Source organism: Pan paniscus, chromosome 10 (assembly GCF_029289425.2).
Source record: "Pan paniscus chromosome 10, NHGRI_mPanPan1-v2.0_pri, whole genome shotgun sequence".
Lineage (NCBI taxonomy): Eukaryota > Metazoa > Chordata > Mammalia > Primates > Hominidae > Pan > Pan paniscus.
The window spans coordinates 25896070-25906702 of NC_073259.2; the positions used below are offsets into that span (position 1 = coordinate 25896070).

At 37.6% G+C, this 10633-nt stretch overlaps 1 protein-coding gene across 2 annotated transcripts in view; it reads left to right on the plus strand.

Moving 5' to 3' along the window:
• Nucleotides 1-10633, plus strand: part of PDE3A (phosphodiesterase 3A) — a 316338-nt gene that overhangs the window by 70652 nt on the left and 235053 nt on the right. The gene's annotated exons all lie outside the window — the stretch shown is intronic.

Here is a 10633-nt window from a genome sequence, read left to right on the forward strand (position 1 = left end):
TCAAACTCCTGATCTCAGGTGATCCGCCTGCCTCACCCTTTCAGAGTGCTGGGATTACAGGTGTGAGTCACTGTGCCTGACCAATATGTTCCATTCTTAAGTCAGTTTTGAATGTTAAAAAATGAAATCTTTACAGTTTCAAAATATAATTTTTCTGTAATGATCCAGAAAATAACAATAGGACTTTTAAAAAGGGCTTTTCCTAGCTTTGCAAGAAAAGAGATAAGAGCAGAAAGGTTCACTTTTTGAAGAGACCAAGACTCACTCAGCTGGAAAGTTACTCTAAATTTACTTTTTCCTAACATTGATTTATGACATTCAGTATGAATTTTGTCTGTTTATATCCACATATCATGTAGTCAACGTAGAAAAGGGAAAAACCTGAATGAAGTTTTATTATACTCATTGATTCTTTATATTCATGAAAGGGGAAATTATCATTATTTCTTAATAGTCTTTAAATTTCTACGGTAGCATTTGAGGAAAATGAAATGAACTCCATTTGATATATGACCTATTGCACTTAAAAATATTCAGATCACTGGTTATTGCTGACTGCTTATAAGGCAAAATGTTTTGATTTTACTGTATTGTTCATGCTGCGAGCAAAATGGGTGTCTGCTAAGTTTTTATTTTAAAATGCATATTTCTGTCTTTACCTTGTAGCCTTGCAATGCGTAATTCAAAATGTTTGCAAAGTACAAGTTTATTGTATTGTTTGTCTGCTTCTTATTATAACTTTAAAAAGAAAATGGGACACCCTCCTCTCACCCCACCCTAGAGACAGATTTTCCATGACAGAATAGTTTTAAACATCAGGATATTGCATAAGTCAGTCTGGAAAAAATAGGAACAGACAGCTAGCACTATCTAGTAGAGCTTTGCTTTTGTGACAACATTTTTTGATTAAATAACTCTACATAAATGATAATTTCCCTACATAGTTTGATACCAATATCTAAGTTGATATCAACTTTCAAAATCCATAATTGTTTCTGTGTACATTCTTTCTGATTGTTTTTATTTGGGTACTGTATAAAAAATGATGAAAATGTAAAAGTCATTGTATGATATAAATCCAAAGACATCTAATTAAGCTCTGAGTCTAATGAGTGTGAGAGAAACCTGTTCAAGGGATGTTTCAAAGAGTTAACATTGTGATGGGGTATGAAAAAGTGATGGTGTGTAGGATATTGCCTTACTCCAGGTTTTACAAGGAATAGTTAGGATTTAATTTTTGGCCCCCAAAAGACTTAAATTTTAACGTAATTATAAGGAAAAAGAAATTGGTGGCATGGCTGCGTGATCCTATGGGTTGCTTGGGACTGAGTATAGTGAAAAGTTTGTGAAGTAGACGTTAATATTCAAAGCCCATTTCAGAAAAGTTGAAATCAGAGCAGTAAGCAAAATTATTCTCCAAGTCCCTTTTAATTTTATTTGCTCACTTAAGCCAAAAGAACTGGGATAGGCTGTATCTTTTTCACGTTACAATGATCAAACTACAGGGGCCAAGTGCAACTCTATTCGTATTTCTTTTCAAGGGCAAATCTATTTCTCAATAAGTCACATCACTTACATAACACTTCTTGAGTACTTGTTTACTACAGCCTGGACAAAGGGTATCAAGGAACAGTAGTAGGTTTACTTGGTGGTGGAGTCTGAGGAAAAATAAAACTATTTGTTAACAGCCAGTTGTTTACAAGGATCCTTATCTAGTTTGTGAAATCTTTATCCCTGTGGGATGAAGAGTGTGATCTAACTCATTGTGGAAGCTTAGCTTTCTTCCCTTTCTGCTCCTGGAGCTAGAGGTTTTCCATCAGAGATGGATATATTCTTTTGGGATTCCTTATCAATATGCCATGCCATTTTAGAATGACTTCACCTATCTCACCTTTGATTATTTATGAGTAAAAGGAGGGAGAAAACTACCCGTTTTGTGAAATTGTTTCTGACACATGAATAAAACATTATGTATCATACTAATAAATTATAATGAAATTGTATGCTAGAATTGGATCTAATTCCTTGAATTATTCAACAGTGAAGCTCAGTAAGTTCAAGGCACTACCACAAAGTACTGTTGGGAGTATAATGGATACATAAGAAGTAATACTGGTTAAAGGAAAATAGAACATAATTGAGAAAAATAAATTCTGCAAATATATAATTAAGTACCATGAAGCAATTAGAAACTGTGTTATAGTCCAGACTTGAAAGAGATTATTTCCTGAGGCAAAGGGAGCATTCATGGAGTAGAGTAGTCATTGAGTAGGATCCTTCGTGGAGCAGATAGTCATTGAGTGGGTTCTGAAGGGTGAGTGGAATTTGAACAGGGAGAGACCTGAGAAAGACGTAGTCGAAGGCAACATCATTAGTAGCAGAAGAGTGAAAAAAATATGGTATTGAAGAAGAATAGTGCAATTATGTAATGGGTCATAAAATGCATTAGATTGACAAGTTAATTCTCACTAAGAGCCAGGTACTTTGCTAAAATAAGCATTTTCATAAATTATTTAACCCTCACAGTAAACCTAAGAAGTAGAAATGTATGGATAAAGAATTTAGGACATGATACAACTAATATGTGGCAGCAGACGAACTTGAAACCAGGGACTGGGGTCTTGACCACTAATCTCTGTTCCCTGATGTTGGTATTTGGTACTACAGGGAAGGATGGATATTTCATTCTGTAAGCTGTGGTCACTCACAGGATGTTTTTGAGCAGAGTGAGCAATGTGTTCCTCCCAATTACTCTGTCTCATCTCACCCATCCCTCTCTTCAACCCTGCCTTTAAACTACCGAGAAAAACCATTTGGAATTACAGATCTGATCATATAGTGCATGTGCTTATGATCCTCCGGGGCCCACAGCATGCATTTCTTGTTTCTTCCCATGGTGTACAAGGCCTTGCCAATCTCTATAGCTTCATTTGTAACTACTTTCCTTTCTCTGAAATCTCCTTGCTGTCTTCTTCTGCTTTTCCTTAGGTTAGTGCCTCCTCCTGGATGACCCTTTTGCATTTCTGGATCCATCTATTCTGCTCTGCTTTTCTCATTTCTTGTGAAATATTGAACTGCTTATTAACCTTCTTCTTCATAAAAATTTGAAAATCTGTTTCCAGATTTGTAGTTCTACACCAAAATGGAATTCAGTCATTGACACTACCTATTCCATATTAAAATGGCTTTTAAAATTATGTATTTTTTACCCCAAATTTCCAGTGTGCGACCCATATTCATGACCTGTTTTGTCTATTAGTTAGGATAGGCTAAGCTATCTTGCAGTAACAACAACCACAAATATTGTAATGGCTTACAACAAAAAAGATTTCCCTCATGTTTGTGTAGATTGAAAGGAAGACTGCTTATCATAGTTACCTCTGAAGGAAGCTCCACTTGACATGTTCTTTCACAATCACATAGGAGAGGGAGAGCACATGGTAGTCACACGCTGGTTCTCAGCACTTCTGGCTGGTAGTGATGCATACCACTTGTTCCTGCATTTCACTGACCTCGCATGGCCTCACCAAATGTCAAGGAGACAGGGAAGCACCATCCTACCACGTGGCTGAAAGTGGGAGACGCACGGAAATACTTAGTTCACACCACTGCAATGGGTTAAAGATCTGAAATTGTAAGACAATCCTTTTGAAATTTATGTTCACTAGTAGTTTGTAATAGTGTCGAGTCAAATGTAGCAGTTTGGAAGTGAAAACTAAAACAATCCTAAAGAGGTGAGATTGTATCTTTTAAAATCATTATCTCAGTTGACAACTGAATATTGAAGCATATGCTTAAACTTAACACAATAAATGTAAGCATTTCATGGCCATGGCACAAAAATGTGTTAAAACTATATCGTTCATCCACTGACAGTGTTGAAGAACAAAGCAGTGTCACAGAAAATAGGTTGCATTATTCTTAGATATATATCATGCTTTGAGGGATCCTTTTTTTTAATGGAGGTCATGATTATCTTTCATAAATAATTTATCAGTTAATGGTAGTGAACAGAGTTTGAATGAGTCAAAATTCTACAATGAAATGCTCCTGTATAGGTGTAAGTATATAAATGTATATATAAATATACATATACAAATGTAAATATATAAATGTATATATTTAATGTGTATTTGCCCCTAGTTTAATTTGTCAGCACTAACTGCTGGTTTTTATTTCTTTTTGCAAGAAATTATATAGAAATTGATTTGAGGGAGATTTAAAATAAATGTTTAGTGAGAGGAAATCTTACTCTGTCCTATCTATGGATATTGATAAACTGTACCACTGTATTCCTAACTCCAAACTTGGATATAGGAGCTTGACTATCTGCATAGATATGTAAGGGGATATGGCTGACAGGAGGAATTACAAATGTACTTATTTAACAATTAATGCTGACATAAGCTATTTGGGTAATACCTCATTTTTTTTTAGAATGAATGATGACTGTCAGTGTGACTGAGGATACAGACATAAAATTAGGAAATCTAAAATAAATATCTGTTTCCTTCAAAAAATTTGACTAGTCATTTTTTTGACTAGCTTTTTTAAAATCGCATAAGACTAAGACTTTTCGTTTGCTGTGTGTACATTAAATATGTCTGTATAGGTCCCTTTGCTTTCTTTTGCCCCACAGTAATTATGTTGAAAATTATAAACAGAGGCATTAGCATAAATTAAGGATTAAATATGGAAATCATAAAAAAACCCTAATTCCATGAAAATGAAATTTCTTTTTGAAAAGAGAAATAGGTATTATTCTACTTATTTTCGTTTAGCAAATTTTCTTATGGAACATCATTACTCTGCCTCTCAGAAGATTTGCCAAAGGGTTTAAAACTCCCTCTGAATGTTTGTACTTCAATAACCTATTGAAAGCACAGCTGATTTTGTTTGTGCTAGGTTTATCTCCATTTAAAGGCAGACTCCTTCGGTGAGCTCCCCTGTGGCAATATGAGAGAAGGAAAAGAAGGAGGGAGGACCTTGCAGGACTGGTTTATATAGCAGGAAGTTAAGAGACGAGAGCTCTACAATTATTGAGCACAGGAAAATTGATTTCCTATTCATAGTAGTGTGGCACATGTAGAGGAGTCTTTAAAGATGATACAGCATGCCATTCCTTTCCCCTCCGTTGTGTAATCAACCAGCCAATATTTATCAAGTACCTGTTAGTTTCACTTACAGAGTACCTGTAGCTGAGTTTTCTTTTCTTTTCTGCTTTGTTTATCCCTGCTCTCTAGCTCCTGACCTGTCCATCACGAATATCAGTTTTCCATGTGCATTAGACCTGTCTTCCATCTAATAAGACTTCACACTGCTCACTTTTCCTTTCTGACACTGAATACACATAAACAACAAAGAGCAATGCCTCTTAAACCCATAAACCCATTCAAAAACCAAAACCAAACCAAATAAAATGAATTGGTTGTATTAATTTGTATCATCCATTTACATTTTGAGAGGCATAGTCAATCAGATAAACTTACTGTTTTAATTCTAAATTCACTGACTTTCTGTCAGTCTCTATGTTCCCTATATGTAGCAGCTGGGTTAAGAATATAATTGTCTTGACAACAAATTATTGACATTTACGAGCTCAAAAGTTACCTCGGAAGCTTTTGAAATTAAAGAAATAAAAGTGTTAATTCTCTCTGATCTGAACAAGCCAGGACTCAGTGTCAGCCCTTTATAGGTCAGGCTGTGGAAGGATTGCATAGGATGAAATACCAGTGCATGCCTGGTGCACTAAAACTAAATGGGATTTCAGCAGATGAAGGGAAAGGGTGAGGAATCAAGCCTTAAATTGTCTGCCTCAGGCATGGTAAGAAGACTTGGACAGTAATAGAAACAGGAAGTGTTTGCTGTGAAGCTTGAGTGTATTCAAAGTAAATCAGTTTGTGTTCCATTAAGGAATCCTGGCTCTAGGTTGGAGCGTATGTGGGATCAGTAAATTTTGCACTAGGAAATACCTAATGTCAAGCCTTAGAAAACACCTCATACTGTGGCCAGCTGTCATCAAATCCATTGCCACTGCTAGTAAAATAACTCCAAAGCAAGTGAAACTGGCAGTAATTGCACAAGTAAACAGGTTGCAAAAGAGCAAAATGGGTACGTTTCAGAACATCATTTCTGTTAGGCTCCATGTTATACTGCTTACAGTAGAAACAAATGGAAGTCGAGAGGTGAAGCCTGGCATTAAGTTTACTAGTGATCCAGGAATAACTGTTAGCAGCTGGGCCTGGGTGCTTTTTCCCTGCTTTGTCCTGGAAAGATTTCACATCTTAAGGGCAATGAACTACACACCTTGAGAAAATTTTTTTTTCTATCATATTGTATAAATCTGTGTAAATCTCATTTTCCCCCTTTTTGGAGTTAAGTAGCATAATTAACTGTAAGGCTTTTCCAAATACTTTCTTAACCCTGAAAAACTTTCCCTCGGGACTTACAGTATAGCCAAATGGATATCGATTATTGCTAAATGTAAATACATATGCACATATGAGGTGAAGCTGTATTAAAATATGGGTGGCAGTGTCTTTAACTCAGATTTGGGATGCTTTATACAGTCATGGGAAATATCAGGGGATCAACTTGAAATTCTTTAAAAGTCAACAAAATTTTGGAACGATCAAGGAACATGGGAATATGGCCTCACCTTTTCTTTCTCACTGATGACATAAATGCCGCCCTCACTGTGTTGTTTATTGTTTCTTCCAGATAATCTTTGCATACTCAGTGCTTGGAATATAGAGCCATTGCCCTGTACTCATTTTTTCCTTCCTGGAGGTATAAATAGACTGATGACGCCCTATGCTCTCTGCAGTCCGTGCATCATTCATACCGTACATCTCCTTTCTAGGTCACAAAGCTTTTAAAAAAAATCAGCAGTGGTAGCAGCATGTGAGAAGATGAGCATATGACTGACTCCTTCCTTTCACCTCAGAGCCGTGCCTTTGATAGCATCCAGACAGCAGTGCATGGAAACATGACATTTGGGTGGTTCAAGAATATCAGAGGGAAAAATAGCCATTCTTACCAAATAACTTAAAAATAGCATAGTCTGAGCGTTTTTCCCTTCGCCCTTTCCCCCCCAACGTGCCTGAAATGAAGCCCTTCCCATCCAAAGCAAAACTAGGAATTTGTGTTTTGTGAGAATTTGAAGAGCCTGCCTCTCTTACTACAACTGCTTTCTTCCTTCCAAATGTATAAGCTTAAGTCGTGAGAAAATGTCATCTGTCTCATTCTGCTTCCCTCTCTAGTAAAATAAAAATGGTCATGCTTTCAGACGGTCATGTATTATTGAGTGCCTACTGAGTGAGGAACCATGTGTTGAGTGTTTTGAGATGGGGTGAGGGAAAACATTATTTTTCTGCTTTCCTCCAGCTTCATTATGTGTTATATTTCATGGTATCTAAGCCAACAGTTGGCAAGAAGGCTGATCCTTAGAGGTAATCTCACGTTCAAGGAAGGTCGGGAACAAGGTTGGTGAGTAGTGGGGACAGCGTTCTTGTTACCACTGGAGTTTGTGTCCTGGATGCCAGGTATACATCATCTTATTCTCTTCTTGATTTGTCAGTACTTTTTAGGGACCATTAGTTCTCTGCCTACTATGTGCCAGACTCTACCCTAAGCATTTAGAATTCCAGTTAACAATAGGTAAATCTTCTATTCATTTAAAATTTCATTCTAACAGCTAGTAATGTATTTGGAGGCATAAATGCCGTGAAGAAAAGCAGACCGAGTGTTATCTATAGGTAGTTATGGGAGATGTATGTTATCTTATATTGTTTGATCAGGGAGACACAAACTGATAAAGGGGCGATTGCTTGTTTCTCTGAAAGAAGCAAGGAAATGAGAACCACCTGGATGGCTGAGGGAACTGCAGTCCAAGGAGAAAAAACAGCAAGCGTAAATCTCACAGGTGAGGGTGCATCAGTGGAGCAAGGGCAAGAGTGTTATGATAAGAGGTCCTGAAGGCAGCAGTGAGAAATGCCCTGGAAGCCTGTGCCAGACATATTGAGGAGTGTGGATTTTATTCTGATAAAGACATTGCAGAGGAGTGGCATCATTTCACTTGCTCTTCAGAAGAGAAACTGGAACACAGATGGGCAAAGGAGGCAGCATGAGACAAGCCTCTCTCTTGCAAGCCATCCGGATGAGAGATAACAGTGGCTTGGAGGTGACAGTGAAGGTGGTAGGAGGATATTCTTAAAGTAGAGCCAGTTGAATTTGCTAATTGTGATATTGTAAAATATGTATTTGGTCTTCATCCCTGTTTTCTGTCATACAGCTCCTAAAACCCTTGATAAGAATATCCTTTGTGTGCTAATAAGACGACTAGTGGCTGGAGGCCCCTTTGTAACTTCTGGATGGGGACTGGTCACCAGAATGGTCAGGGGATTGAGACTTTCAGCCCCATCTCTCAACCTCTGCAGGGCTGAAGGTTGTGTTGATTACTAATGGCCAGTGATACAGTCAGTCATACCTGTAGAATTGAAGCCTCTATGTAAAACCTAAAGGACAGGGTTCAGAGGACTTCTGGATAGCTGAACCATGTGGAGGTTCCTAGAAGGTGGTACAACCACCCAGGGAGGACATGGGAGCTCTGCACCCCTTCTCCTATACTTCACCCTATGCAGCTCTCCAACTGGCTGTTCATTCATATGCTTTGTAATTTTTTTATAATAAATGGGTAAATAAATATGAAATGTTTCTCTGAATTCTGTGAGCTGCTCTAGAAAATTAATCAAACACAAAGAGGTGCGTTATGGGATCTCTGATTTATAACTGGTTGGTTGAAATACAGGTCACAACCTGGGATTTGGAATTGGCATCTGAAGAGGGGGGCAGTCTTGAGGGACTGAGGGGTGATGCTATGTCCAGGTGGATAGTGTTAGGATTGAATTGAATTAGACGATGCTCAGCTGGTGTCTGTTGAAGAATCTGGTGTCAGAAGTGTTGAGTGATGTCTGAGAGTAGGAGAAACAATGGTTTTTCCTACATTCTCTTACACTAATGGATTTGTATTCGGAGAGATTGGAAAGATGGATCTGTCATTTACTGAGATGGGAAGTCACAGCGAGGAACCCATTAACCATATATTAAAACTCCATTAGTAATATTAAGACTGTCCATTCTAGAAGAGGTGGTGGCTCACGCCTGTAATCCTAGCTAGCACTTTGGGAGGCCGAGGCGGGTGGATCACCTGAGGTCAGGATTTCGAGACCAGCCTGGCCAACTTGGTGAAACCCCGTCTCTACTAAAACTACCAAAAATTAGCCGGGCGTAGTGCTGGGCACCTGTAATTCCAGCTACTCAGGAGGCTGAGACAGGAGAATCGATTGAACCCGGGAGGCGGCGGTTGCTGTGAGCCGAGGTCGCGTCAATGCACAACAGCCTGGGCAACAAGAGCGAAACTGTCTCCAGGGGGAAATATTAGTGAAGAGGACAATATTGTAACCTACAAAAATTCTGTGGTAGGTATGTTACTTTTGTTAACAGACTTTTCTGAATAAAGTACTCCAAAGTAACTTGGAGTTAAGACATTTTAATATTATGCCTTGGTTTTCAAAACATGAATGGTTTCCTTCTCTTTTCATGAATTTGGATATGAATGCAGGCACTTACCTACATAATTTCTAATATTGATGATACTGGTGTTTCTTAAATTCACTAAAAAATTTTATTTGTAAAGGGTAACCTGCGTTACATTATTTAAGGTTTTTATTTTAAGTTTTTTTTTTTTTTTTTTTTTTTTTTTTGAGATGGAGTCTTGCTTTATTGCCCTGGCTGGTGTCAAACTTTTGGGTTCAAGCACTCCCCACGCCCTAGCCTCCTGAGTAGTTGGGATTACCACATTACATTTTGAAAGAAGAGAGTTTACAAATGTCTGTTTCCATGCATTTTAAAAGAGGTCTGGTTACAAAAGATTCAGTTAATCTCTTTAAATGGAATTTATTTTGGTTTCCTACTTCCTCCATTAAAGTACATTAATCCTTCTTAACATATGTGTTTATCACCTGCTGGATTGCTAAGTATGTAAAAGCTACTTTGTAAAAGCAATGCCGTAGCTAAAAAAATGTATTGCATAGCAGCCAATGTGATTTAGCCATTTCAACATTGCATTTTATTAACAGGACACTCCAGACCTAAATGGTGAAAAGATTTCCCACTCAAATTGTCCCCTAGCAAGAGAAGATTGGAATATAGAGGAATCTCCTTTTCTCCTTGTGATTCTGCCTTTTGATGAAGTAATAATCTGTGTTATTCCAGTTCTTTTAAATGTTAATTCATTTTAACAGTTGCTTAAGAAAATAAAATTTTATGAGGCAAAATACAGCAAAATATTTCAACACCACATTTTTGTTTTTCCAACCAGAGTTTGTTTCATTTACAGACATTGTCATTTATTTTTTATTTTTATTCATTTTTTAGAACATCTTAAATTTTTAATCCTTTATTTACAGGTTGCCTAGACGACTTTTGATTAAGAAAACTGTAGAAAGTTGGTAACTGCCAAAGTGGTAGGCGGTGGCACGTGTCAGTTTCCACAGAGTCCTTCCATGTGGGGTATCTGAATACACTGCACGGGGTCTCTGCTCACACTTACTGGAACCAATTGTGGCAGATT